The 27,268-nt window shown below is 40.2% G+C and overlaps 1 protein-coding gene across 9 annotated transcripts in view; it reads right to left on the minus strand.

The window, feature by feature from the left end:
• Window positions 1-26,151, minus strand: part of CTCF (CCCTC-binding factor) — a 46,084-nt gene extending 19,933 nt beyond the window's left edge. Inside the window, exons 1-3 of one of the 9 annotated variants that reach the window (XM_057710603.1) lie at window positions 25,956-26,151; window positions 21,766-21,882; window positions 20,368-20,480 (exon numbers count right to left, since the gene is read on the minus strand). The gene's annotated coding sequence lies outside the window, so the exon portion shown is untranslated. Of the gene's footprint in view, window positions 1-20,367; window positions 20,495-21,765; window positions 21,883-25,125; window positions 25,283-25,955 lie in introns of those variants that run through there. The other 8 variants (XM_057710609.1, XM_057710607.1, XM_057710610.1 and 5 more) reach the window with 8 other exon arrangements.
• Between the last annotated feature and the right edge of the window lie 1,117 nt (window positions 26,152-27,268).

A 27,268-nucleotide genomic window follows, 5' to 3' on the forward strand; every position in this document is an offset into this window, starting at 1 on the left:
TTCGTAAAACCCAGACTGAAGGAAACTGCGGGAATAACTAACCAGTTTCTTCTGCATATAAATCACCAGGAGAAAAAAAAAATCGTAAGGGCAGAGAGAGAACCTACATCAGTGGTTCTCAACCTGGGGTGACTTTACCTCCAGGAGACATTTGGCAAGGCGTGGGTACTTTTTTGGTTGTCACTACTGGGGCAGGTTTGCTACCAGTATCTAGTACTATCTAGTGGGTAGAGGCCAGAGATTTACTGAACAATCTGCTATGCACAGGTCAGTCCTTCATGACAAAGAATTATCAGTCCCCAAATGTCAATAGTGCAGAGGCTGAGAAACCCTGATAAAGACAAAAGGGGCTTAAGAGAGACAGCAACCACAATGTATGGATCTTCTTTGGATTCTGATTCAAACCAACAAGTGGTCAAAAAAAAAAAAAAAGCCGCGAGACAATGAGATTCAACTCTGACCTTATATTTGATATTAAAGAGGTATTAACAAAACTGGTTTAAATCTTACACATTTCTTACATCTGGCAGAGGATCTCACTGTTTTTAGCTAAATTCTCCCTTAGAAAACAAGCCATCAGAGTGGTTTTTTCACCGTTTGTTTTGAAGCCAGAATCAGAACTTGGATCCAGACTCCAATGGCCCTGTTTATAGCTACCACACACCATCACCTCCTGTCTCCTGACTTCACGTGTCTCTCTTCTCCATAAGACCATGAATTCCTTGAGAACAGAGACCATGTATAACAAATAATTTTTACTCTTTAGCACTATGCCCAGGTTGGTAAGAACACAATAAATGCTGACTGAATATAGAATATAAAATAGAAAAAACAAACCAGCTTTTTTTTGATTCATAGTTTCTGGCTCTTATGTCTTGTGAGTGCTGAGAGTACCCAGAGACCTAAGAGTAAAATGAGCCTGAGCAATTATCTAATTCACATCAATAATGACAAGTATATAAACAAAACTGACAAATATATAAAAGGTTAATTCAAAATTAAAATTTAAAGTGTTTTGTATTCTTGCCTTCACCTCAAACAAAACTTTGCTACTTCTGTTAAAGACATGTTTCTTCAATTCAGGTACCTTAATACTATTCATACTAGCAGTCAGAGAAAGCTCCTTAAGTCAGGACCACCTGCAAAGCAGTACAAAGACTAAGACTATGCAGGCCTGGTCCTGCATTCTAGGAGTTATTGTCTAACAAAAGAGACAGAATAGGTACAATGGCTCAAGGTAAAAGTAGGTAAGTCTGGAGAACCCTAGTGTGAGATCAAGATGGGCAGGACATTTAAAGGTAGCATGGTTGTGTGTGTGTGCACACACACATATATTTTGCAAGGGAAGGGGTCCCAACATAGAAAAAAATATATGACGGAATTGGCTATAAGAAAGAATAAAAGAGTTGACTTAAAGAAATACGTGTTGGTTGTGGCCACAGATTAGATGGTCTTGACTGACAAAATATTAAGACTATACTCATTTAGTTGTCAATGGGAAATCACATACGCTTTCTGAGCAGAGGAAATTAAGATTTACTTGATTCATAAAGAATACTGCTTGATCCTTCAATAAAGTGTATCTGTATTTTTGCAAAAGGGAGAGATGCATGATACAAATAACACCCTGTGACTTTCAAGACCCCTCAGTATCTGACCTCAGATAACCTATTCAGATTCATGACTTGTTGGTCTTTAGCCATTACTTTTCTCTGAATGTGTCTGCTGATAAAACAACCACACTATTATGCACTTAAATTTTTCTCAAAATGATGCATTTCCCCAGTTGGCTTATTAAAGTGCTCTGAGGGCAAAAATCAGGCTTGAAGCAACCTACATATTTGGACAGATCAGCAAATCTCACCATCTGCATGGAACAAAACCAAGGCTAATGGAAAACACCTTGTGGGTTGCTGGACTGTCCTGATTTGTTCTGCCATTACCTACTTTCATTAGCTCCTTGTTCTTAACAATCAAGAGTATAGTATTGATACAACGCTCAATGCAAAGATCTCTTACTATCTACTACCTGTTCCATTAACAGTCAGGACAAATATATAACAAAATGTTACTGCAGAACACGAGGGTCATGGGACATCTGTGAAGTGCTTTATAATTTACCTATAAATAAAAAATGTCTGACCATCAACGTGCTAGCATTTTTATAAGATCTTATTTATATTTCTGGTCATGAAAGACTTTAGGCATGATCCTAGCTATAATTATTTTTATATAACAAATACTGTTCAGATGGATTATTCTTGGGATAGGAATGTTCTATACTAGCACTATCCAATAAAAATACAATGGAAGCCATAAATGTGAGCCACATATGTATAATTTAAAATTTTCTAGTAGCTATATTTAAAAAGTAAGAAGAAACAGGTGAAATTAATTTTAGTAATCTATTTTATTTAACCCAATATCATTTCAAGATGAAATCGATATAAAAAGCCGAGATACTGTATATTCTTTTTTCATAAGCCTCTGAAATCTGGTGTATATTTTATAGCACACCTCAGTTTGAACTGGTCACACTGTAAGTTCTCAACAGCCACATGTGGCTAGGGGCTACTGTATTGGACAGCAGTTTATACCTGTTATTCAAAGCATGATCTGAGGACCAATAGCACTGGCTTAACCTTGGAACTTGTTTGAAACACAGAGCTTCAGGCTCTACCCTTGACCCACAGAATCAGAATCTGCAGTTTAACAGATCCCCAAGTGGTATGACATGTTAAAGTTTGAGATGTACTCTTTTAAACTATTACTCTTCTCACATTTTTTTAAAAAAGCATCTCTTCCAGGCCATGAAGGTCTGAAATTAATACCCCAGAAAAGATGATGATAACTTCAATGTTGGAGTTACGAACAGAGAAAAAACCCCATCCACCTTGAAAACATTCTTCGAAAAGTATCAAAGACGAACAAAAAATTCACAAGCTGTAAATGTTAAGGCTAGCCCCACCACAGAATCACTACATAATCCCAGGCTATTTAGATATCCTCAATAATAAAACCGATGGAGGAAAAACATTTAATCCCTGAGCTCTGTGAGATTTTGTAGCACACAACAATTTGAAGAAGACAGAAAAATCCATCTTGTCTCATAAAGAAAAATCCATCTCATCTCTGCCATGAATTTGAGAACTTAAACTACTAGAAACTGCCTGTATAATAAATAACCAAGTACAACCTAAAAGAGGTCACAGAATTATAAAGCAGGTAGAAAAAGAACTGGTACAAAGGAGTACAAATTGAAACCAACTGTGCTGCCAGGAAGTTGAGCTGACAGTATTCTCTCACTGTGAAAAAACCCATGGCATAAGGTCCATGAATATCAGTATCTATTCAGGGTCTTAAAGCAGTAGTTTGTATTTTTATAGAGAAAGAAAAATCAGACACAAAGTAGCAAGCCACCAGCCTCACCAAGGCACTGCCTAGAAATCTCAGTGTATCCCTTCCAACAGTGGATCCCTCTGCTTTACTTTCTCCAAGAAAAAGGAGTCTATGAATCAGTAACTAACCAAAAGGCTGGACCAGGTCTCTTTCCCCACTCCCCAGGAACTGTGCTCTCATAGCTGTGTCACCCCATCAGCAGTTCTGATCCATCCCTTCCCTCCATGGACTCAGCTGTGCCTCCTGCTTTCCACTCAATTTCCCTTGAGTCTGTCTTTCATGTTCTCTGCCTCTCTCTTTGCTTTGAGTCAGGCATGCCTTCTAGATTGTTAAATTTTTTTTGGTGCTCCGCCATTATGAATGGGTTTACATTAACTTCTGGACACAACTCTTTTTCAGATTATCAAAGTATATTAGCCTATTTATAAAAGTCTGAAAAATGAACCACATATAAAGTTAAAAAAAAAAAAGTTGTTCACAATTCCTTTTCCTAGAGATAATCACCTAGTACTTTGGTGCTGTTCTCAGTTTTTTTCCTCTTATGGATATGTATTTTTAAATATAGATGAGATCATATACATATAATTTACATATAGTTGTATATGGCTTTATCTTAAGAACCTGTCCTGGGCTTCCTATGTGGCGCAGTGGTTAAGAATCCACCTGCCAATGCAGGGGACATGGGTTCGACCCCTGCTCCAGGAAGATCCCACATGCCGCAGAGCAACTAAGCCCGTGTGCTACAACGATTGAGCCTGAACTTTAGAGCCCATGAGCCACAACTATTGAGCCCATGTGCTGCAACTACTGAAGCCCACGCGCCTAGAGCCCACGCACCACAAACGAGTAGCCCCCGCCCGCCACAACTAGAGAAAGCCCACATGCAGCAATGAAGACACAACACAGCCAAGAAAGAAAGAGAGAGAGAGGAAGGAAGGAAGGAAGGAAGGAAGGAAGGAAGGAAGGAAGGAAGGAAGGAAGGAAGGAAGGAAAAAGAAAAGAAAAGAAAAAAGAAAAGAAAAGAAGGGAGAATGAACGAACCTGTCCTTACTGAAAAAGACTATTTCCTAACTTAGCCCTCTGTGGTCCCTCTGCTTGGTCCACAAGCACCATTACCAGAAACCAAGGAACCACACCAGCCAACCTGAAGGCCTTCCCCTCATTCTCAAACTCAGTTTCTTTGGCATGTAACAGTATGAAACTCAGACTCCTCCTTCATCAGCCTCTCTTCTCCCTTGGCTCCTGCTTTCCTAGGTCTCTTCCCTTGTCTCTGAGAGCTCCTCCACCAGCCACTCTGAGCACATCAAGGCTCTGTTCCTTTCTCTGTAGCCATTCGGTTCACTAGGCTTTCTACTTTAACAGTCTCCACTCAGAGGTCTTCCAAATCCACACACACAATCCCACAGTTTCACTGCCTAAAGGATCTCTTACGCAGGTGTCTGGCTAGCACCTTCAACTCAACGGCACTGGATAAGGAATACAGAAACCTGGGGCATTCCCTGGCGGTCCAGTGGTTAGGACTCAGCACTCTTACTGCCATGGTCCGGATTCAATCCTTGGTCGGGCAACTAAAGATCCTGCAAACCACGTGGCATGGCTTAAAAAAAAAAAAAGAGAAAGAAAAAAGAAGCCTAGATTCTAATCCCTAATCCATCACTAACCAACCAAATGAGCTTGGCAAAATGGGTTAGTCCTCTGGGCTGCAGTAGCACACAAAAAACGAAACTCTGAAGACCAGATCCTTCCTGTATTCTCTACCATCTTGGTAAAAAACTGAATCTTAGGAACACTTTTTAAAAAATCATTCTATCAGCTTATGGGTAGAAGATAGGGCAGGAAGAGGTTTCCTCAGACTGAGGCAGCCTGAAACTGGCACATGAGGGTGAGGGAGCTGGAAGAGAGGAAACTGGTATCTGAGCACCTCCCTGCCCTTGCTCTCACTATTCTCTATGAAAAAACACACGATGACTGGTTGAGTGGGAGGGTCACAGGTGGACTCTTAACACAAAGGGTCCCAAGGTCTGCCTATGCTCCTACACCACCAGCCTGGCCTGAACCCTAGGGGAACCTGCTGGATTAGCCCTCCCCCTCTTGCCTGCCAGCTCTATATTGCTCAAGTTTTTTATCTTAAAATTCCCCTTAGGGCTTCCTTGGTGGCACAGTGGTTAAGAATCCACTTGCCAATGCAGGGGACACGTGTTTGATCCCACATTCCACAGAGCAACTAAGCCCATGCACCACAACCACTGAGCCTGCACTCTAGAGCCCATGAGCCACAATTACTGAAGCCCGCATGCCTAGAACTCATGACCCACAACATGAGAAGTCACCACAATGAGAAGCCCGTGCACTGCAATGAAGAGTAGCCCCCACTCGTCACAAGAGAAAGCCAGTGTGCAGCAACAAAGACCTAACACAGACAAAAATAAATAAATAATAAAATAAAACAAAAAATTAAAAACAAAAACAACCTCCTGGGCATATACCCTGAGAAAACCATAATTCAAAAAGATACATGCAGGAAAAGCAAGCAAACAAACAAACAAACATGCACCCCAATGTTCACTGCAGCACTATTTACAATGGCCAGGTAATAAAAGCAACCTAAATATCCTTCAACAGATGAATGGATGAAGAAAACGTGATACATATATACAATGGTATATTACTCAGCTGTAAAAAGGAACGAAATTGGGACACTTGCAGAGACATGCATGGAGCTAGAGACTGTCATACAGAGCGAAGTAAGTCAGAAAGAGAAAAAATATCATGTATTAAGGTATATATGTGGAATATAGAAAAACAGTACAGATCAACCGGTTTTCAAGACAGAAATAGAGACAAAGATGTAGACAATAAACACATGGACACCAAGGAGAAAGCGGGGGAGAGGGGGTCAGTCGGCATTGCCATATATACACTACTAAGGAGAAAAAAAATCAAATTGTACACTTTAAATATGTGCAGTTTATTGTACGTCAATTATATCTCAATACAAGTTCTTAAAAAACAAAACAAAAAACTCTCCTTAACCCCACTTGCAGATTTAGCATCTGCTGTCTCTGTAATCCCCCCATGCTCAACCCCACACTAGCTATCTCTATTTCCTTCCTTCTCTTCCACAACTCAGTTCACCAGTCTGGTTTCTGTTCCCCAATAATCTATTGAACTGCTCTGAAGCCAGCAATGGCCCTTAATTGGTAAATCCAAAGGAGACTTATCTATCTTTATCTGACTTGACCTCTTCGTGGAATTCAGCATTCTATTCTAGGCTTTATCCCAGAATTATGCCAGACCATCAAAAAGCTGGGTATATGTGGGTCACATGGTCTTATCCCCTACAGAAGTGCTTTCACCAAGTTTTATTTTGGCATTATGCCCTTGGCTTACACTAAAGTATACATGGCAGAAATTTCATTTGGAGTTACATGCTTGGAAAAGCTTTGTTCCAACTAAGGATTTTTTTTCTTTCATTGTGAGACCTATGTAACAAGATCATGTTACCATTATTTTAGCTGGCCACACCTTGACAAATCTTTTTCCTCTCAAACTATGTAATAATTTTTTATTCTAATTTGTATTTTCTGGGGTTTTGACTTTATAGCATTTACTATTTGTATTTTCTATACATTTTGTCAAATTCTTTGTGTAACAAAATGAGCTATAAACTTGAAATTGTATATACATATACATTTAATAAATAGAAAATACAAAAACACATAGAAATATAAAGTTATAACATTCTTAACATAACCTCAATTCAAAATTTGCAGACCTATTTGAAACCTATCACAAAACTCTTCTAGGAGGCATAAAGAATTCACTAAATAGCAACACTACTATCTATATCCAAATATTATAAAGATGTTATTTACTTCTAGTTCATTTAATTTTCAAAATGCCTGAAAAATAAGATATTGAGGATAGCAATAAAATTTTTGAAAAATGAAAGCCACTTTTTATTTCCAAATATTAACACAGTATAAAGCCACAATAAGTAATACAGTGTAGTACCATCACTATCACAGCCAGCCAATGTAAACAGAATCCAAAAACAACTCCTAGCATATAAAAAGTTGTCAGTTTAGAATCAGTGGGGGAAAGAAGATTATTTGATAAAAGATGCCAGAAAAACTGTAAGTACATGAAAAATAATGAGTTATAGCTTTGATCCATCTGGAATACATTCTGCTTTAAGAGATAAGAAGACATTAACAAAGAAAACAAAAGACATGGGAATTCCCTGGTTGTCCAGTGGTTAGGACTTTGTGTTCTCACTGCCAAGGGCCCAAGTTTGATCCCTGGTCAAGGAACTGGGATCTCACAAGCCACTCAGCCAAAAAAAAAAAATCCAAAACCCAAACTTGAAAAACAAAATACATGAATGGCCTTCTGATCTCAAAATGAGGAAGGCTTTATATTTAGATTCCTAAATAACACAAGAGCCTAGAGGAAACTGCTGAAATTTTGACCACCTTAAAGTAAAAATAAAATTTTTTGGTAAAAACAAAAAATGTTGAATAAAATGGCTAACAAAAAATATCTGCAGCATATATGACAAAAGATTAATACTAACATCCTTATTATGTAAGTAATTATAAATTTTATAAGAAAAAGACAAACACCAAAAGAGAAAGCCAGGAAAAGGACACAAGTATATCACTCGAAGAACTACAAATGGCAGATGAATTAGAAAAAAAAAAAATCAAATCTCCTAAACACTAAGAGGAATACAAATTAAAATAATGTGACAGCATTTTACCTCTATTAAAACTGTTAAGGCTGTTTTAAAGGATAACTCCCAATGTTGGTCAAGGTGCAGTGAAATCAGCAAGGTAACTCATAGATACAGAGAACAATCTAGTGGTTGCCAGAGAGGAGGTGAGTTGGGGGGTGGGAGAAATAGGTGAAGGGGACTAAGAGGTACAAACTACCAGTTATAAACGTTATAGAAAATAGAAAATAGAAAATATTAACTTTGTATAGTACGAAATCTTAAAAAAAATTGAATCACTATGTTGCACACCTGAAACTAATATAATGTTGTAGGAAAACTATACTTCAATTAAAAAAAAAAAACAGCAAGGTAACTGGTGATATGAATGAAGAATTTTAAAAATTTTCAAATTGTGATCTAGTAATCCCACTTCAGACTTTATGCCCAGAAATAATCAGAGATGAACACCAAGATTATAAGCACATTATTAATCACAGTGAATAGTTGTAAAAAACCTAAAAGTAAAAAAAAAAAACCTAAAAGTACAACCACAGGAAAATAAATGTGGTAAATGATATATCCACGAAACAGAATATCATGCAGACATTAAAAATCATGTTTTAGGGCTTCCCTGGTGGCACAGTGGTTAAGAATCCGCCTGCCAATGCAGGGGACATGGGTTCGATCCCTGCTCCAGGAAGATCCCACATGCCGCAGAGCAACTAAGCCTGTGTGCCACAACTACTGAGCCCATGTGCTGCAACTACTGAAGCCCATGCGCCTAGAGCCCGTGCTCCGCAACAAGAGAAGCCACAGCAATGAGGAGCCCATGCACCACAACAAAGAGTAGCCCCCACTCACTGCAAATAAAGAAAGCCCGCACACAGCAAAAAAAGACCCAACACAGCCAATAAAATAAATAAATAAATTTATTTTAAAAAATCATGCTTTAATATAATCCTTATACGAGGAAAATGCTTATTCCATATTTTAAAAAAAAAGGGGGGTGGGGGGGGGACCAGGAGAAACAGAATGGAATAGTCAGTAAGAGCTTAGAATTTCTAGCCAGAGATCTGCATCTCACTTCTGGTGGTTCTACTTACTAGTGTGACCTGGAGTGAGACATGATACCCTTCTGTGTCTCAGTTTCGTTTTCTACAAAACAAAGATAATAATGGTATCCACTTTGTTAGCTGTCATAAAGATTAAATAAAACAATGCAGGAAGAGCCTGGCTACTGTGCTTCTCTGTATCTTTACAGGTCACCCCAGAAGGCAATGAACACGTTAGCTTAAAATACGACCTTTCAAGTTTTTTAGAATTCTAATCACAAACCTTAGATAAATATTCCACACAAAAATGACTTCTCTGATAAACTACCAATTACCTGTAGAATGAAGGTAGCAACCAGTTGACAGAATCTGGTGACAACCAGTTGACAGAATCTGGTGACTGACCTAATCCAAGAATGAAAGAGAAAAAGAGCCAAAAAGGAACAGGCTCTCTTACCACTCTGTCCAGCATATTGCTGCCAGACTAAAATGAGGCACAAAAACTCATGAGGATTGAGGGTTACTGAATCAACTCCAAACTCTCTGGCTTCGCTCCCAGAGCTCTGTATGCTTTGTTACCATCCTTTCCATCTATCCAACCTCACCTTTGGGACATTTTCCACACAAGTGCCTGCCGTCTTGTTCCCTCCAGGTCAAGGCATCCCCTACTCAAAGTCTTCTCAACTTTGACCAGTGCAGACTGACCTCTATTTGTTTTGTTTTTGTTATTTTGTTTATTTGTTTGTAATACACTGTTTTATGTATCTGTCTTTTCCCTTAATAGACTACTAGCTCGCTAAGGGCAGGAACTATGCCTTTTACTTCTGAATGCTCTATAGCAATGAACAAAAAAACAGTGTTAGGTAAGCAAAAGACATTCAATACTAGTGTCACTGTCAAACGAAACATGTATAAATGGTTCCTGCACATGACAAAAGCAGGAAGAGAACATGGAAAAATAAAACACTGTATGCTATGTGGAAGCTTCACCACATGAATTTATATCCTTTATAGCTCTGTTCGTGTCATTTCTCAAATAGAAAAAATAAGTCCTAACAACACAAGTATAGGTTCAGATTTTAAAAATTCTGCCACAAAAATAAAAGCTAATTGTGAATACACTAATTTTTGAAGATGTTAACAGTAATTTATCATCTGATTATGTGGCTCTATAGCAAATATGTCAGGTTATTTCTCAACTGAAAACAATCAAAATAACCTTTCATGCTCACTACTGCAGAGTTTAGTCATTTGGGGAGACTAGTTACTATAAAATATACATGTACTAAGAATAACACATGTGCACCGAGAATAAGATAGCAGAGAAGGACAATTTCCAGAAGTCTGCTTTATAAATAAAATCACCAAAGCTTTTCAATATACTACTGTTCTCTACAAGGGACAAGAGATAGCTAAAAAGCCCAACTTATTTCCTGAAGCAGATCAGAAGACCGTCTACACTCTTGGCAAGAAACAGCAGCCCCAACTCCCCAATGAGCTTCCATAAGCCACAGCAATTCTGAAACAGTCTAACATGGAGGTCACCTAACAACTTGCCTTCAGACTGCTCAATACACAACATCAGACATCATTAGAAGGCAGACAAGAAGACACCTTGTAGCTTTCTCTTTTCTAGATCTTTAAATGAGAAGAATGTTTTTACCCAGGAGACTGAAGAACCTAGTCCAGTATTCTGACTGCAGAGGATACTAAATGCCATTACGACAAGGGAAAAAAAGGAATTACAAATAAGTAATCAGTTTCTCCTGAGAATGAAAGGAAAAGCTGACTTTTATTAGATGCAGGACACTAGCCAAAAATAAAAATTATTTACTCTTTTGGAACAAAAGTTAGGTTTAAAAAGTCAAATAAAATAACTATTTTACTCTACTATTCCTGAAAATATATAAAACATCATCTTATCTGAAAGCTTAAGATAAAGCAAAGTATCATGCCCATTAATACTGAGTACCAGGAAAGCTGCAGACTACAGAAAAGAGAAGGAGGAGCTCTAGGTGCAAAGGATGACTCAGTCTGAGCAGCAGAAAAATATTAGTGACCATTTATTTAAGGGTGATTGGAAGTGGAAGCAGCCTTTATCGGAAGCAGCAATCACCCACTCAGTCACACGTATACCTTTTTTCTCTTGTGTGCCAATAACTTTAAAAAGACAGCTGGGGCATTCGGGGGAAGGAGAAGTAATTAAAAGGGAAATAAAACTATTCCTTTTAAGTAAAAAAGGTTAACAGCATCCAAATTTTTAACCCACCTTCTCCCCATTTGTTAATATTACAAGGTACAGTCAAAACAAGTATTCTAACAGCCACTTGAAAAAAATCTATTTAAGGAGAGCTTTGAACCTAGGAAATAAGGAAATACATACTAATAAAATATTTGCAATGGCAACAATATTAATTCAACAATATAATTCAACAATATAGTGAAATGACCATAGGAGGTGAGAGAGTTCTTTTGCTACAAAGAATAAGAAGTGCTAAACCAATAATAATTCTTTTATCAAAATGCACCTGATGCTGGGTATACAGAAATGAATTTCCCTTTTAATTTCTTGAGAAAAAAGGCCTAACTGCATAGAGCTTGGTTCTCAGAGAGCTCCTCATTTGACAAGGAGTCAAAGAGAACAACAAATAGAAGCTATATAGTGTGTGCTATACCAGAGGTTAACACATACTTCCCATCACTCTGGCAAAAAGGATGGCTTAAGCTGGTGAAGGAGGGCTTTAACGAGAGGAAGTGCTAAAGCTGGATCTTAAAGGATAAGACAGACCTTGACAAGCAAACTACAATAGAGAGGAACATTCTAGCACAGGAAACAGTAAATGGGAAAAAAAACATGTAGGGAATTAGACAAATTTTGTGCAAAAAAATTCAAGTAGAATTATATTAAAACATCTCATTTATTATTGTGACTTGGTTTCAGAGGTCATGTTCTAGCCCCTCATTAAGCGTAGCCTATTTATTTCACTTACTGGACATTTATACATTACACTTACATGAAAGAAAAGACAAAGCTTATCTGGCAGTCAGCCTCCTAGTGCCACAGTATGGATTGGAGGCTGCCTCCCAAGCACGAGCTATCCCTCTCTGCTTTCTACAGACTGAATGACACTTTTGCTGGCATATAGCAACCTAATGCCTCGTTTCTCCTTGTTCTCCCAAGGGTGACTAAGTCAGGGACCACGCAAGTCCCTCCTTGCCCTGCTCCAGGACCACAATCCTGAAAGCAGCTTAGAATTAAGACTGTCTTTAGAGTGGGCCTAGTGTTTCATCACTGAGAATATGAGAAAGGCTGGGGATGTACAGCAAGTCTATCACCTTGAATAAATAATTGTTATAAAAGGGAGTAAATTATACACACAGTGTAAAACATACAGAACAGCTAACAAGTACATCTATGGACTGCGGGCTGGTTCTACCTGAGCAGCCGTTCCCAAACCTGGCTGGTATCAAAATCACCTGGTGAGCTTCAAAATGCACAGATTCCAGATATTCTGATTCAGTAGGTCTGGGGTGGGAGAGACCTTATTTCAAAAAGTCCCCAGGTGATTCCGATATAGAATGTCTTTTGACTATGGCTCTGAAGTGACTGACCTATTGACAGAATACAACAGTTATTCACCCTAAATGCAGGTCAACATAAATCAAAACTACTCAAATACCCATAGTTTTCTACTATTAGAGTTTTTAGCTCATTCTTTAAAAGGAACAAAGAATTGTTTCGTTTATTTGGATTAAAAAAAAAAAGCCTACCTCAAAACTAATATGATTCCCATATAAGCAATGATAGAATGTATGACTCAAGAAGGAAGTTCTAAAATTTCACCTCTATCATGGGTAGCATTAATGTCAAAAGCTCTCTCTAGATGGTATGGAGAAGCTCAACATATGACAAATGGAAAAAAGTGGGGAAAAAAAAGAGAAACGGACACATAGAGTGAATTCATGGTGCTGCAGTGTGTCTCAGCGACCATGTGGCCACTGCTCTAGGATCTCTATAACCCAGTATTCACTCATGAAGGCTACTTAGTAGAAACGAGACCATTTTCACTTGGTAAACGGGGTCTCCTATAAGGTCAAGGTTAAGCCAGAAGCCGACAGCTTAAATTCAACAATGTCTGTACCAAAGGCATAGTAACAGTACTAATAAATGGCAATATACTGTCTTTAAACAAAGATCAAGAAATAGTTATATGAAAAAAAGACAGCAAGACATCCTTAGTGAGTAAATAGTATAGCATGAAATATGAATAATAAAGTGTGATTCAACAGAACAAAAGAAATCTGAAAAACAGAAAAAGGATATGCACGTATAGGAACCAGAGAAGTTTAAACAATAAATGAAACAAAATGCTACTTTGAACTAACATCAGGTTATAAAAACAGGTAATCTGTCAACTTGGCTACTCCTGAGAAATATGGAAACAAATAGAGGAAAAAAAGGAAATACAGACAAAAGGTTAATCAAGAGGTTGGGGGAAAATTTGTACATTTATAAATACCCAAAAGACACGACAAGAAGAGAAGGATTAAAGGCCTTGTCCACCAAGGAGTCAGAAAGAAAAAACTGTATTATAAAACAAAATTTATTCCCAAAGAAACAAGTCACTATTATTTTATAGTCTTAACATATACCAACAACAAAAATATTTTAAACAGAACTAGAAAGTTGTAAGATATAAATAAAACAGAAACACAAGAAATGCTAAAAACAATTAGTGTCCTCTATTATTAGTTCTATATCATACCTCTGTGAGCTGTATAGTATCTTGCACACACTTAATGATATGTGACAGTGACTATGCTATGCCAGAGTTTTGTTATACTAGAACTTATCTAAAATGTAGTGGGCCGAAATAATTTTGAACTTTTAGTGGACTGACTGAACTATAACTAAAAATGGAGGTGCTGGACTTCCCTGGCGGTCCAGTCATTGGGACTCCGAGTTTCCACTGCAGGGAGTGCGGGTTCGATCCCTGGTTGGGGAACTAGGATCCCACATGCCATGCAGCGCGGCCAAAAAACAACAAAAATCCGCCTCCAAGGATGGTCTTGTTCTTCCCACAGAGAAATAAACTGAAGGATTCTGAAAAAGTCCTGAATTAAAAAGAGATGAATAAGCTCAAAATCCTAACAGCTCTAGTATTAGACCCTGAGCTTTAACATTATTAACACCAAAGCCTAGCAATGCATGTGCACATGAACAAACTTTAAAGTTTGAGACAATATTTTTAAAAATTTTGCAATGGAAAAGAAGGCCCACATGCCGCAACTGCATGCCACAACTAAGACTCGACGTGGCCAAAAATATAATAAATAAAAATTCTGACAAATACATACTGAAAACCTACTGTATGCTAGTGCACAGGTGTACTACACTTGAGAGCAGTAATGTACAGTAGTCTCCACATTATTTTTCTAGGGATATACACTGATGTATATTTCTGTATTAAGAGATCTAAAAAACCAAATGTACATCAAATAATTAGTTACAGAACCAAATGCAGCAGATAGTCTATGAAACCCATAGACTATTCAGAGCCAGTCTGGGGAAGAATAAAAAAGGGCAGAAGCGGGACTTCCCTGGTGGCGCAGCGGTTAAGAATCCGCCTGCCAATGCAGGGGACACGGGTTCAAGCCCTGGCCGGGGAAGATCCCACATGCTGGGTAACAACTAAGCCCGTGTGCCACAACTTCTGAGCTTGTGCTCCAGGGCCTGCGAGCCACAACTACTGAAGCCCACGCACCTAGAGCCTGTGCTCTGCAACACTGCAAGGAAGAAGAGGAGCCCCACTCACTGCAACTAGCAAAAGCCCCTGCAGCAACAAAGACCCAACACTGCCAAAAATAAATTAATTAATTTAAAACAAAGCAGAAGTACTTGTCTTACATTCATGACTTTGGATAAATCACTTTCCCTTTTAGCTTTCTTATCTGTAAAATGAGGGGAGTGCCAAATGACTTGAAATTTCACCTGGCTTTAAATTCTAGACTTTTAGGTTATCAATTAGACTCATCCTTATATGTAAGAAGGAGGCAAATATCACTAATTTTCAGCTAAAAAAATCAGAAAATTTTAACTGCATGTAGTGAAGTTGTACAAAAGTTGGTTCTCTAGCTTTGCAGTCCCCTAGTCAACAGCTGAGAAATCAGGCAAAAGTCTCTGAAACCTATTTAGATGAAGATGCCTAATAATAATGCATACCATTCTGAGTGGCTTTACATCTGAAGTCTAAGAAATTTAAAGAGGAATCCCTGTATCAGGTAAAAATGTGATACATAAGATACAGTCTACCAGACTGGCTCTTTCCCCCCTCCATAAGGGTATGTTTTAACTATAAAGGCTGCTCTAAATCAGGGTATAATCCTCCCCCCCCCTCCCCCCCACCACTGCACACAAAGCATTAAGATATCTATCTGCTCTTTTCTTCAAAAGCTTGCACCAATCTAGGACATTTTAGGACTCTTATTTCCTCATTCCTTACTGGGAAAGCTAGTGTATCACCTATCTCTTTCAAAATAAGAAACAAAAAATTTAATTTCAGTGTGAAAAGTGCTTAGAGCTATAGCTATATACTTGGTAGGATAATCTACTTAGCCATTAGCTAAGATGTACACTTATCTAGAAGTCACTAAATCAGCAAATATCTACCTCTGAGAACAGTCAAGAGCAGGATTAAAAAAGGATTCTGAATAGATAAAAATCTATGCACTCAAATTTATAATTAACTTGGTTTTCATTCAAAGTCAATTTACTCTTATTTTAGAAATAATTCAAACAATGGGGAATAAGAAGAGAGATGAAGTATTAGAGGCAAACACCTAGGGCCAACAACAGGAAAAGGTCAGAAAGCTTAACATTCAGCAATAAGGAAGTCTGTTCCCAGTAATCTGAGGTAACAGTGGGAATCTAACAAGGAAAATAACATATAACATGAAAAAAGTTTACAAAAGATGATACAGGATAGGATTCTAGCTTAGTTTAACAAAACAAAAAATACAACAAAACTAGACAAATAGCAATTCTGGTGAGATCCCTTACCTTAAGTCAGGTCAATATTATATTTTACCTGGCCAAGTGCAACGGCCTCCTAACTAGTTTCCCTGCTTTCCCTCTTGCTCCCTTACCACCTGTTTTTTACACAGTGGCCACAGATCGCTAAAATATAAATTCATTCTCAGCAAGGAGACTTCCCTTCTGAAATCTCCCATGCTAAAACACTAAGGCTAAAGTGTAAGGGTCCTGCAGGAACCTATCAGCTGATCTGCATCCGGCCTCATCCACTCTGCTCTAATCATTGCTTTCAGTATCCAAAACCTTCTAGGTTTCTTTTCTCCTGCCTCTGGGCCTTTGTACATGCCACTCCCTCTTCTAGGAATATATAAGCAATTCAACTTCTATGAATTTATCCTATAGATACACTAGTGCATGTGCCCAAAGAGCTGTAGGCAAGAAGGATAATTACTATAGCATGTTTCTCTAACAGCAAAATATTGAAAATAACTCTAATGTCCAGAACAATGTGTACAGTATGCTACCATTTGTGTTTTGTTAAAAAAAAAAAAAGATACATAAACACATTTTTATATATGTATAATTTTCTCTGGAAGGATATATGAAAAACTGGTAATATTTATTACCTCTGGGCAAGAAAACTGAGGGATGAGAGGTAGGGAGAAGTTAATAGTTTTCACTATTATCATTTTGTACTGTTTGAAATATTTTCCCTCATGTGCTTGTATTGAATATGGTAGTCACAGAATACCTGTACAATTACATGTTGTTTTAAAAATTGTATCATATGTACATGCCCTTTTACAAAAATGGAGGAAAAAACCCAAAGGAAACACACCAAACTATCAAGTGTTTACCTCTAGCGAAAAAAGCAAAAGGGTGTGTTAGGTTCTAGTATAATTCTACAGTTATTAGACTCTACCAAAGAACGAAACTAAACATTACTCGAATGAGACAAAAAAACTTTAAGACCAAATTTAAGTCAGGAAAGTTTTAAGAATTACCACTGCAACCTCAATTCCCTCTAACACTTGGGCAGATACACAGCTGCCAGCCCCCTCCTCCTGCCTGCACTTTTGCAACTGTTTCAATACAGCTCTGGAGCCTAGCTTTACTAGGCAAAAACTACTTGTATTCATTAGAAAGCTTCAGTACTACTTCCTACTGTATTGTATTCTTTTTTCCCTTTAAAAATTATACAACACAGATAATAGGAGAAAACAGATAAGCAAGAATATAAACTTGTAAGAATATAAACTTACACGTTTACATAAACATGCTCGGTTATATCCACAGTCCCCTCCCCACACATACATACATTTACTCTCACCAGATCACACTGTGCATGCTATTTGATGATCTGCTTTCTTTATGTAGCATGTCTTGAATCCCTCTCCATTTCATATATTTCTAGACATAATAAAATGGTTGCATGACATTCTATTACACTTGTCCCTGGGTACCCACAGGGGATTGGTTCCAGGACACCCCCCCCGACCCCAAATCTGTGGCTGCTCAAGTCCCTTAAGTAATATGGCACAGTATAGTGGTCCCCCTTTATCACAGTTGGTTGAATCTGCAGATACAGTGGACTGTCTGTAAACAGATATATCAATTTAATTAGTCTTCTATTTCTGAATGTTGTTACTCCCAAATTTTGGTAACTCTGAGGAAAAAAACCTATTTGCATTATAAAACAACTATGTTATAAAACTATAGAAAACCAAGAAAAGTCACTCCAAACCTAACCACCCTCACATTTCTAGTTTATTTTGTTTTGGTGCCTATTTAGTCTTCTTTCCTCGATATTCATTCATTCAATTACTAACTGAGCTCTTTCTATGTGCCAGGTTATTACTGTTTGGGTTTTTCTTTACTTTTCTTCCATAAGAATTAATTTTTTGGTACCATATTTTATTTTTTTCTTCCAGTTTTATTTAGATATAATTGACGTATACCACTATAAGTTTAAGGTGTACAGCGTATGATTTGACTTACATACATCATGAAATATTTACCACAGTAAATTTAGTGAACTTCCATCATTTCATACAAATACAAAATTAATAAACAGAAAAAAAACTTTTTCCTTGTGATGAGAACTCTTAGGATTTACTCTTAACTTTCATATATAACATAAAGCAGTGTTAATTATATTTATCTCGTTGCACATTACATCCCTAGCACTTATTTATCTTATAACTGGAAGTTTGTGCCTTTTGATTACCTTCATCCAATTCCCTGCCTACCCCTCCCCCCATCATGTACTATATTTAAAACAACAACAACAACAACAAAAAACAACCAAAAAAACTTCTCATAAGCATTTTGCTGGTTAATAGTCTTCCAATCAGCTTTTCTTTAGTGGCTGTTGAACATCACTCCCAACATGGGCTTTGGTCCAGTTTACTTATCCGTTTATCTACTGCTCAATATATTTTCTGATTAATTTCCTGATAAGTCCCACTTAAATTCACTTCACTTTTGTATTGCCTGGTGGTCACCACTATTCAATTTAATGCAAAATATACACAATGACCAGCTACTGCTAAAATCTAAAGATCATCGCTTTACCTCTATGCAGTACATTATAATTACAAACATATAGCTGACTCTCAAAGGACATGGGGTTTAGGGGTGCAAACCCTCTACGCCGTTTAAAATCCAAGGATAATTTATGGCCAGTCCTCCAGATACATCATACCCTCATCAGTGGATTCAGCCAACTGTGGGTTCAGTAGTACCATAGTATTTACTAATACTGTAGTATTTACTATAGGGAAAGAAATGTGTGTAAGTGGACCAAGCAGTTCAAACTCACATTGTTCAAGGGTCAACTGCACATATTTCCCCCCCTAACAATACTTCATTTAGCTGTCATAAGCCTCCAATAGAGTAGATATGTCATTTTACAAATGGGGAAAGGAAGGGACAAGGGAGTCACCCTTAATGAACTTGCCATATAGCTATTCAGCTGTACATTGGCTAAGCTTTGGTGCCATAATAAGATTAAAATCTAATTTTATGCTTCTTTTGTACTTCCTGATACACCTAGATCAGTACCTCTCCTCCAGAAAGCTTTTCCCAACATCTTTCACTAATTTCTGCAACTGACCATCCCTCCCTGCACCTTGAACACACTTTTATCAGAGCACCAAAAACCCTTAATCATCGATCTCTTGCCCCATACTCTACTTAAGATCCTCAGAAAAAGGATCCTTTTCTTATTCATCTTGAAATCCCCAGTACCTAATGCAGCACCTGACACAAAGTAGAAAGGCAAGTGTTCAAAGGATGGAATGAGCACATTACAAGTATTCAATAAATAAATACTGCAGATATTTAGAGCACATCTAAATATTTGGGTTAATCCAATTCACATCATTTCAGAGAACATCACACTTCAGTACATCTAGAGCCAGTTAGGTTCAAATATAAAACCTGTATTCAAAGAGCAGGCATTATCAATACAGAAAATGTAATTCTTAAGTGCCATTTACATTAAAAGCAATACTCTAGTAACAATAATTAGAAATTATGAAACACACAAAACAGAACATATGCTTTCAAATAATTATCTTAGGAGTCATAAGGTCCACAGCTTAGGATGTAACCATTTTATGATGACTCTAAGTATGTAACTTGGGGGGGGGGGGGGCGGAATCAATATAAATTATTAATTTTGCTTGAGTTAAAATGACATTTGTTTTCAAGATTGTTTTATAGAATTTATAGTTTTAGACGATTTTGCTCAATTGCAGCTTCTTTTCTTTTAAATTATAATTCTTGTATCACTGAAATGGTCTTGATGACTTAGTCCAGCCATCTAGAACTGTCTACCAATCTGCGCAAAGCTCCTGTGCATGTTGGGCATGTGTAGGAACATGCATACAAGCAAAAAAGCTCCATTTAATACAATTTAACTTCCATATTCCACAGTAGATACTACAGGGGACAAAGTAAGAAGCTGGATGGTAGAGATGCTACATAGCTCAAAAGTACTGCTTCTCATGTTTTCACTGTAGTACCTTTGCAAACCGGGCTTCCTACTCCCAGGCACTCATGCCCCATTTTGTCGAAGATCTGTGTTATCTTAGTCATAAGAGTTCACATTCTTCTCCTAAGATATACATTTGTTTTACTGTAAAAATTTTATAATTACTTACCAGTTAAGTTAATTAACTCACCGCCCCCTCAGTGAGCACAACTGAAGCTCCCAGAAGATGGGTCATGTTTATCTTGTGGCTTCAAGTACCCCGGAATCATACCACTTTGTACCCTAAGGGTATTCATATCCCAGTTTGAGAACCAGGGATCTAAACAATTAAATTAGCTGTAACACTTAAAAGTGACCAAAATGTTCTTACAACCCCATTTCCCAAAGTCTTAAGGCTAGTTTTCTCAATAGCTTTTCAAATCAATATTGTTTCTCTTCTCAGCAGCTCATTGGAATGCACTGTGTGTCAATACTAAAAGAACCTACATGGCACAAGTTATTTCTGGCGCAAGAAATACGAGCACATAGATCTTGTCCTTCCAATCTATGAGGTACCAAGGTGCCCACTTGGAAAATAGAGATTTGAAGAAGAGAAGAGCTTTCACTCCTGTTCCCGTCCTCCTCTCTATCTGCTCCAGGCATAGCTTCTAAGAAAAATCTTAGTAGTCATTTAGATGATTCATTCATATAAGCTTATCTAACCTCAGCATTTGTAATCCTCACTTCTACACTCCTTTTTGCCATTACACAAGTGCAATTAAACTATTTTCACATTTTCTAGGGGATAAGAGAGATGTTCTTCCTGGTAGCCTGAGAAGAGAGAATCTTCACACCTAGAATCCTACCTTATTGTTAATGAGATCCCAAAGCCTAGTAGACTTCGACATTTCTGAGAGGCCTGTTTCAAGTTCCCTATACTGCTGATTATATTTCATAGCAGAAATTGTAGGTTAAAGTAAATTTTAAGTGACCCTTTCAAATGTTTTTAAAAAAATTATTTATAATGACTGTAACGCTATGATGCAAACATGGGTCATCAGATGGGTTAACTCAAACTGAGACAATTTTTATCTAGGATACCAGCTTCCCCAATAACAGGATTCCATCTGTTCCTCATCAAAATCACAAACTGCCACAAGCCATAGACTTTTGAGGTTATTTGCCAAGAGTCAAAATATACATTCCAAGAGTTTCTACAGAACAGCAGGCACCATATCCTGGGGTCTAAGTTCATATTCAGAATGGTACTTGATGCTTTCTACACATTCTCATCAACTCTGAGAACAGCCTCTTTAATTGGTGTTACTCTCACATATAAGGACTGTAGAAGTAGAAAGGTTAAGTAATTTACCCAGTGTCACCCAACCAGAATATGGCAGTGCGTGCAGAATTTCAAATGGAGTACCCCCTGAATACAGAGCTCGTATGCCTCCAATCACCCACTGTCCTATATCTCCTATACCCAAGAAGAATCCAGCAAATCCTCCAACCCCAGGAAGGTTTTACTACTCCTATTTTTTTTTAATTACTCCTATTTTTAAGACCAAGAAATCAAAATAGCATTTACCTCTCCGTGGCTGCAAAGTCAGTTTGAGCAGGGAAAACAGAACTCAGCTCTAAAGCCTCTGGTCAGTAATCTGTCCACTACTGCATCTTGCTCTTTGGCCCCAGGTCTGAGTTCGTTCTAAAATAGAAACACAAATAATTTTATGAACATCAATACACGCAAATGCAGATATAGTATGAAAAGCAAAGTGAGGGCAAAAGACTGATAAAACTGGGAAAGAAACAATATACTTGCTAAAATGTCACATTGAGACATGATGTAAATGTCTATCAAGTCAAAAATAAAACATTTACTTATTTTTTTAAACATTTGCTAAGTATATAAATAACTAAAGATTTGTGATTACCAAAATAGCACCCCATTGTGACCTCGCAACCAAATAATGTATGTATTATTTAAACTACCAAAATATTCTTATAGATGCAATAATAGTCCTTTAACAGTTTATTTCCTTATCTTCAGCAAGTAGTAGTTTTACAGATTAAACAGTTTAAACCACAAGTAAAGGCTGTATTTTTCAGTGTAATAAGATAACTATGGGGTTCACTGACCTTTGAAAATCCCAGAAGTATAGCAATGAAACACTTTTTTTTAGACAAATAACAGAATACTTTTAAGTCAAATTGTTACTTGACAATTCTGTTCCTAAAATACAAATAAATGGATTGTCAAGCAATGGCAGAGTGGTACTTAACTCCATGGAGGGGGTGGCGGTGAGAAACTCCCAAATGAAATGAAAGAGCTAAATTCAAGCACTTCCAAAGAATCTGGCATATGAGGTTCAATTAAGAGGCAATCCATCTTATAACTAAAGCCCACAAAACTAAACTGATATAATACTTTATCAGATGAAGCTAAAGAAAAGTCTTTTCTGTTAAAAAGGCAATGTATAACAACCTAAGTAGAGAATTAGTACATTTAGTCCATGAAACACTTTTATATTGGAGTCCATATATTGTCACTAATGTGCCTCAAAAGGAATAAAATTTTATGCCCCTGAAAATTGAAGAGTGATTAAAATTAAGATCAAGTGTGAAAAAAAATCACTATTTTTGGGGTATATGTTAGCAGTCTACATGTAATGCCACATCTTTGCATTCAAATACTAAACACTGAGAAAATGCACAAAGGTATTGCCAGGGAAGATCTTAGATAGCAACTGGAGAAAGTTTGGGGATGTTTAAAAGAACAAATGTGACATGTCAAATCTACACATTTACCCGAGCCATGGTCTTCAAAATTATATATTACTTGCCATTATTGTTCTTTCTAAACCTGTATGCCCTTTCTCAAAGCATTAAATTATGACAAATCTTACTTGTTTGAAGAGGGACCTAATTTTTGGCAAAAAAGCCTCTAGTCATCTGAAACCAAAATAGGTAAATAAATTAGGCAGATGGTCAACTAGGTTTCTGGTTTAAAAAAATGAAGTAGAGCCTATAAAGTAGATAATGTGGAGTGAATTTGATGCCAGTAGCATCCCTGAAGCAAAAAACCAGTCTCTAGAGGTTCATTCTGCCAGGCTCTGCCACAGGGCCCTAGTCAGCCACAGGTGGCTTTGCCACTCCCTAGGAACTCCCCAAGCCACTCAGAGAAGTCCTTGGTGGGTGCCCTCATTTCTGTGTGTTCTTTAAAGCAAAACCCTAAAGCTCTTAGAATTTGAATGCATATTAAGGATAACTTTTACAACTCCTAAATTTTAAGTCGAATAGATCCCTAAAGACAACTTTTACAGCTACTCTTAAATAAGCAGTATCTTCTCATGCAGGTAAACATTCCTATGGTAATCTTCCTCATACTAGTGATTTAAGTTTCTTTGGGCAACCTTATGTCCTCAATTTATTCTCTCTGTAGACTTAATTTTCCAATAAAAACAAAGGGGACGTCCCTGGCAGTCCAGTGATTAAGACTCCACACTCCCAAATCAGGAGGCACGGGTTCGATCTCTGGTCAGGAAACTAAAATCCCGCATAACTTACAGCGCAGCCAAAACAAAACAAACAAAAAAGCCCACAATAAAGTATCAATCCTGGCATACAGGCAATCTCTAAGGACAGCAACTCTGTGGACAAGATCTATACCATTAAAACAACATACACGATGTGTAAGACCAAGAAATCTATGGAACACAATGCTAACCTGGAAAAACAAGCTTTCCTCCTGACTCAACTACAGACCCGCTGGATTTTAACCCGTGTGGAGCTTATTTTAATAAGTAAAACATGCCACCTGCCATCCACAATTTTAAAAGGAGAGTAAAACTGAAAATTACAAAAACTACACAAATGGACTAATATACTAGACAATTAAATTAAGCACGGTTCTATTCTCAAGCCTGACACTCCATCAACACTACTGCATTTAGTTACTTAGTGCAACTTTATTACAGAGGAGACGGAGAAGGAACATTTTGTAGGGTTCAAAAAAGTAATGTTGAGAAGACTCCCCTATGGAGGCATTTGCGGCAAAATTCTACAGATTGAGATTACATACAGTAGACCGGTCAATTTTGGTTAGCACCAGGCTGTTTTAGTTTCCTCATAAACTTAACACAGCCTCCCTGCATTCCCTCCTGGCCACGCTAATCAAGACTTTCCTCTTTCCAAAGCAACCCAAATCGATACATCAAGTGCTGCACCATACTGTATTAAGGTACTAGAACATATGAGGAAAAAGAAAAAACTGGCAATTCGACAGGAAGCTTTTTAATGATGCAAGAGAATTTAAGGGCCGATAAACTTAACATACATTCCCTGTTTAACGTCCTTCTTGCCGCCTAAAGAGGACCTGGAATTTTAACTTTCCTAGTTGATCTAAACTCAAAGAAAGCAGGAAGACGCTACATATGCGAATGTTTACTTATTGCTGAACTCAGGGCTACAGGAAGTCAGCTACTAAAGAGTAGTTACATTAGGCGTAGATATTTATAAACCAACTGCAACTAGTGACCCAGGATTCAATTACAACATCAACCCTCATATTTCAGCATATGGGCAAATTACCAGTGGAGTCAAGAATAAATTCATTCTGCCCTACTGGCGCTTCAGATCGGGTTGCACAATCCGGGACAGAAATGCCTTCGCCTAGCCCTAAAGCATCAGGTACTAAATAGTACAGTAAGTCAGCGTCAGGACATTTTAAAGCGAGACGGAAACTCAAGAGTTGCCTGAACCAATTTAGCCAGCCCATAATCTCGAATTCAAGAATTTGTCACGTCACTTGAGATCAGAATGAAATTTAGTTTTGATCCCTTTGAGATCTCTTAAGCGCACAAAAGTCAGGCTGCTATCACTGCAAGGGGAATCCGACTCTGCCTAAAGAAAAACTACTTGTTGTGGAACTCGTGTCCTTTCCGCCCACCGTGGAGGGCCGCACTGGTCGGGTCGGGCGATGAGGCCGGGCGCTAGTTTGGGGGCGCAGCGGGGCCCGGCGGGGGCGGCGAGCGCGCGTCCCCCCGCCCGCTCAGGCGGCGTCGAGGCGCGAGCAGCTCAGCCAGCCTTGCAGAGGGAGCTCTCGGCAGCTCTGGGGTCCCTCTACTCGCAGCCGCAGCAGCGCCGCCTGCGCCACTCGGTGGAGACGGAGACCAGCGGCGGCGACGCGCGGACTGGGAGCGACCGCAGAGCAGCCGGGCGGCGGGGGACGCTCGCAAGGCCGCCGGGTAGGTTCCTGGGACCGGGCAGGCTGGAGGATGGGCAGCCCGAGAGGCGTCGGCAAGGGCCCGACACCCATATTGCACGGAGACCCGGCTGCGCGCGAGGTGGCTGGGTCTGGACTCTTGAGCGACGCGGGCGCGGAAGCCTCTCCGCTCAGGCCACCCGCCGCGGGAGGGGCGGAGGGCAGAGGGCGGGCCGCGGCCGGGCGATCGGTCGGGCCAAGAGCCGGCCTCGAGGGCAGAGACAAAGGAAGGAAAATGGAGTCGCCAGCGCGCGGGCCTCTGTCGCTGCCACCGCCGGAGGCCTAGCGCGCCGTAGGAGGAAGGCCTAGCGGGCGGGTGGGGGTGGGGGGGCCCGGCCTGGCCGCGGCGGCGACGGGCAATGGCGGCGGCCGCGCCGCAGCAGGGACGGTAGAGGGAGACAAACACCCCCCGGCGGCGGCGCTGGCGCCGGGCTGCAGCCAGCGCCGACCGGAGCGGCCCCATCGTGACACCTAGAGGCGGCCCGCGAAACCTCCTCCACCCGGGGCCCCCTTACCTCCGCGCCACACCCCCCGCAGCGCTCGCTGCGCCGCCGCTCCACCGCTCCGGCCACCCGGCGTCCCCAGCCAGCTCCGCGCACCCGCACCAGCTACCGCCGCCGCCGCTGCCGCCAAAGAAGCAGCTCCGCGCACGGTTTAATCGCTCCACAGGCTCGGACACAAAATGGCGGCGGCGCGGTGCAGTGCGCCTGCGTCGGCGCTGCCGGGGCCGCGGGTGCTGATAAGGGAAGGGACGGGTGGGGGGGCCGGCCGGGCGACGAGTGGAGGGCGGGGGAGGAAAGGTGAGGGGAGGGGTTGGCGCAGGGCAGCATGGGAGGCGGCCCCGGGCGCCAACTTTCAAAAGCGGGCGCGATGGCGTCACGGGACGCGCTGCGGGTCGCGTCACGCCGCACGCGCCCTCGACCGGTCGCGCGTGGGCTCTTAGGGAGCCCGACGTCCGGGCTCCCGCTGGGTGGGGCTTCCTGGGCGGAGGCAGTCGCCTCTGGGCGGTCCAGGATCCCGGCCGGGTTGACCTGGTTCCTTAGCTGCAGTCTCCCGCCCTGAATCCGTAAGGGCGGGGCTGGTGGGGAGGGTGTTTGGAGGAAGCGCGCGCGGGGCTAGGCAGTGGGGCCGAGGCGGTTCTTGGGCGGGGCCCCGCCCCAGTCTCCGCCCTAGCCGGACCGGACCCGCCCTCCGAGCGCCGCACCGCAGCCCGCCACCGGGTAAGGCCGGGCGGGTCCCCTCTCATTCCCAGCTCGCCAGAAACAATCCAGCGCCCGCGAGCCACGGCGAGCAGGGCTGCGTTGCCTAGAGGTTTTGGAGGATCTCTCCGCCCTACAAGAGGGCCAACTAATACAGGGTGTGAGAGAAGAGGGCGAGGGCCTTCCGCTGTGTCCGGGCCACCTCAGCCGGGGAGAGGCCAGCGGAAGGCCAGACTTGATGCTTTTACACGATCATAGCAGTCTTTTGCCGAAAGTAGTTTCTGTATTTGGCGCGGCGTAATTGTGTATTTTAAAATACAAGTCTGGTTTTTGCCCGAGGGCTGCTAAGCTCTCTGTGGGCGGGGTCCTTCAGCCCCTCACTGTGCGGTTGCCCCTCCCCCTCCCTAGAATGCACCTGCGGACTCTACCCAACCAGCAATAAAGTTCCCTGAAGACTGAGTGGAAGATGTTCTGGTGGCTCAGGGAGGAGAGCCTTTGATTCTTATAGGAATATGACTCAGGACTGTATTCTCAACTCCATTACCTTAGATCACAGAGAACAAACGGACCTAGCGTCAAGGGAGCAGCTTCTGCTCCATTATGAGAACGTTAGCCTAACTTTGACAGAC

Source organism: Hippopotamus amphibius, chromosome 16 (genome assembly GCF_030028045.1).
Source record: "Hippopotamus amphibius kiboko isolate mHipAmp2 chromosome 16, mHipAmp2.hap2, whole genome shotgun sequence".
Classification (NCBI taxonomy): domain Eukaryota; kingdom Metazoa; phylum Chordata; class Mammalia; order Artiodactyla; family Hippopotamidae; genus Hippopotamus; species Hippopotamus amphibius.